The following is a 4208-nucleotide window of genomic DNA, read 5'->3' as shown; positions in this document are numbered from 1 at the left end:
GTTCCTTGATCTATTTGTATTGGTGCTGCTATACCTTGTTCTTGTTTTTCTAATCTTTTTCCTTTCCTAAAACCTTGTCTAGCCATAATAGTGGGTGCATTTTGATTGATGTTATTTGTTAATGTCAAACCTAATTGATCTAAGACATCTCGTCCCCATAAATTTACGGGAAGATGATCCAATACATATGGCTGTATAGTTCCTTCACATCCTTCAGGATCCTTCCAATCTAATACCATTGCGCTTCTATCAGGATTAGTCGCCACTCCTAGGCCTCGAAGCGTTTGAGTGGCTTGTTGTAATGGCCAATGTTTTGGCCATTCTTGACGAGAGATGATGCTAAGGTCTGCACCTGTATCCAGTAGCCCATTAAATTCATGTCCTTGAATATTGAGTTTTACCATGGGGCGAGAATCTAAATTTAAAGAAAGCATAGCCCAATCTACACCTGTGGAGCCTAATCCCTTGGAACCTCTTTCTACACCATGACTGGAAAATTTATCATGTAGGCTTGGTATTATTAGTAACTGTGCTATTCTATCTCCTGGTGAAATTACTGATATACCCTTTGGAGAACTGGCTATAATTTTTATTTCACCTTCATAATCGGGATCAATTACCCCAGGACTTATCAAAAGTCCTTTTAGAGTAGAAGAGCTGCGTCCCAATAATAAGCCTACTGTTCCTTTGGGAAGAGGTCCTTTTACCCCTGTGGGAATGATTTGAACTCCCATCTCTGGAGTTAGTACTGATCTGGCGGCGGCGCAGATGTCCAACCCTGCGCTCCCTCTGGTTTGTCTGAAGAGGGATCTGATGGACAATGTGTCCTGGTCACTACCCTGATGGGGTTGCTGGGTTCCTCCAGTGCTCCGTATATTTGTGGTTTGGGGCCCCGGAGCATTGGGGCCCCCTGTCCATTTTTTGGCAACGGAACCCGATGCCTTTGTCCACGATATTGTGGATAAACACCTTGTCCTTGTTCGTTTTTTGATAATGGAGTACCCTCTATGGTGGTTTGAGAACGGCATTCATTAGCCCAATGTCTCCCCCTACGGCATCGTGGGCAAATACCCGGTATTCTACTCCTTTGATACCTAGTTTTGTTAAACCCTCCTCCTATGGGGCAATTCCTTTTAAAATGTCCTGTTTGTTGACAATTGTAACATGTTTTTGGCCTGGTATATAAAGCCTGTTTTACTGCAGCTGCCACAATTTGCCCTTGTTCATTAATGTCTCTGGCATCTAAAGCCTATTTTACTGCAGCTGCCATGACTTGCTCTTGTTCATTAATGTCTCTACATAATTTAATATATGTGTTTAAATCTTCCTGTTTCCATGGTCTAATGATATCTCTGCACCAACGATTCGCTTGGTCATAAGCCAGTTGTTTTATTAATGGCATTGCTTGTTCTGTATTCCCAAAAACTCTGGTAGCTGTTTGAATAAGCCTATCTACAAATTCAGTGTAAGGTTCATTAGCTCCTTGTATTATCTTAGATAATTGACCTTGTAAACCTCCATGTCCTTGTAAAGTCTTCCATGCCTTAACTGCATCTACAGCAATTTGTGAGTATACGTCAGGATCATATGCAATTTGTTGCTGCCGATCCTCATAAGGTCCCTTTCCTAACAACATATCTAGATTTCTCTGAGAATAACCAGCTGCTGCATTTCGCCTAGCCGTCTCCTTGCAAAAATTCCTCATTGGCAACCTTCCATAACAGGTATTGTCCTCCATTTAGCACAGCTTTACAAATATTAGCCCAATCTGCTAGCGTCATGTTTAAGTTGGTAATGGATTCGACCAAGCTTACAGTGAAGGGTGCTTGGGGACCATAGGTTGTTACAGCCTCTTTTAGCTCCTTCACTGTTTTGAAATTTAAACCCTGGTAAATTCGCTGCCCTCCTACCTCAAATACAGGGCATATTTGAGATCCTGTCTCAGGATCCCAACTATCAACTGTGGGGGGTTGGGAGTCTCCTAGCATATGGAGGTGGTGCTGTTGATTGGACACTTATGTCCTCTGGTGATAGAATGCTGTTAGTAGCAGTCTCCTGTAGAGGTGGTGCTGATGGTTGGACACTTACGCTCTCTGATAGAAAGGTGTTATTAGCAGTCTCCTGTTGTAACTTTTCCCCTGGTGGCTTTATCTGTTCTAAACTTCCTTCCTCTGTCTCACTAGCTTGAAAGACCTTCTCTTTTACTTGAATCTTTTCCTCTTTCTGACTAACTTGAGAGACCTTCTCTTTTACTTGAATCAATATGTCTTCTCCTTCCTCTACCTTTGTCTGAATTGAAGGCTTTGGACTAAGCAAACCAGATACGAGTGTCCACAATGGCAATGTGCCAGTTGGCAGAGTCCCTGGGTTTTTCTTTTCTATTCTTTTTAAATCTTCACCATGATGGTCCCATTGTGATATATCTAACAACTCCTCCTTAAAAAGCCATGGGCTACATTGTTGTATTGTATCAACGTATGCCCTGACTGTTCTTGATTTTACTGAGATGCCTCCTTCCTCTAACAATTTACTTAACAGTCTTTCGGTTTGTTTTTTACTAATTGCTGATTCCGTATTTCTGCTATAATACAACCCAACAAGATGACGCCAAACAAAACCAAGACAGAATGCAATAAAAATGGAACCACGCAAAATCATTATATCAGCCTTTCTATCCTCCTGACATGTGCATCCGTCCTTTCTCCCTATCTGTTCCTCAGACGCAAATAGTTTTTCCTCAGATGTGAGCAGTTTTTCTTCCATCTCACTCATCTCCAGGGACAGGCCACTTAAAACAAAAATGAAGCAAAACAAAAGAGGAAACTTAGAATGGCTATCCATACTCTCGCCCTGCCCTCAGGGGCGAGCAGTTTACTTACCCTCAGTCGCTCCCCGTGCGAGCCACCAAATGCCGCAGTCTGGCTGGGCACAATTCAGGAGCCACTTGTCAAAAGAAACTAACTTTATTTTTAGAACTACAAATGCCAAACAAAACAGCTCCTCAGGAAAACCCCTCAGAGCCCAACTGCCACCACCGGCTTCCCACAAGCCTCTCACCCCCACAAAACCCTCACCACCTCCCACAATCCTCCTGTTCTTGAGGCCAATTGGCTGGGTCGCATGGGCGGAGCCAAAGAAGTCCCCCAATGAGCAGCTCTGTGGAGGAGCCAATCAGCTAGATGTTGCTGGGGCCGCTGTGAGCCAATCATCAGCTGGCAGTCTGAAGGGCAGGGAAACAGCCCAATGAACATCACCGCAGAGGAGCCAATCAGCTAGATGTTGCTGGGGCTGCTGTGAGCCAATCATCAGCCGGCAGCTGGAAGTTTGCTGGCAGCTGGAAGTTTGCTGGGGCCCCTTTGGCTGTGGCTCTCAACATTTAAACTTTGTTTAGTCACTCTCTATGCATGGTTTAACCACAGTAAGGCAGGAAGGAATTGGGTCCTTACCGTATGGAAATCATAGAGTCTCAGGATGTATGTCTTGGGATGTATTTCTCACACAATAAGGATCTGCTATATAACATAAATGGAAACCTTAACACTATGCTTTTAGAATATAGCAAATATAGTGGACAAAAACCTGACTTTAAAAAGGTGTGGGCTGGAAGCCCAGGCACATGCCTGTAATCCCAGCAGCTTGGAAGGCTAACGAAGGAGGACCACAAGTTCAAAGCTTCAGCAATTTACCAAGACCCTTTCTCAAAAATAAACAACAACAACAACAAAATGGGCTGGGGATGTGGCTCAGTGGTTAAGTGCCCATTGGTTCAATCCCTCATACCAAATATATATATATACACACACACACACATAGAAAAGTTATGTACAATCAGAAGAATGGGATCCTAATTAGAATAAGTTATGCTACATGTATATATGTCAAAATACACTCTACCGTCACGTAGATCTAAAAGGAACAAATTAAAAACAAGAAAGCTGAATTTGAAAAGAGTTTTTTAAAAGATAAAAAAAAGTGTGAGAGTGGTGTAAGGTGGCAAGTGCTGACAGTCACAGCTACTCTGGAAGCTGAGAAGGGATCACTTGAGGCCAGGAATTGGAGACCAACCTAGGCAACACAGCAAGACACTGTCTCAAGACAAAAATGTATGGAGGACTGGGGGTGTAGTTCAGTGGTAGAGCACTTCCCTAGCATGTGCAAGGCCCTCAGTTCCACCTCCAACTCTGCAAATGAAAAAACTATGGAGATGA

Source organism: Spermophilus citellus (genome assembly GCF_964194105.1).
Source record: "Spermophilus citellus genome assembly, chromosome: X".
Taxonomy (NCBI): domain Eukaryota; kingdom Metazoa; phylum Chordata; class Mammalia; order Rodentia; family Sciuridae; genus Spermophilus; species Spermophilus citellus.
Note: the sequence above shows the minus strand (reverse complement) of the source record.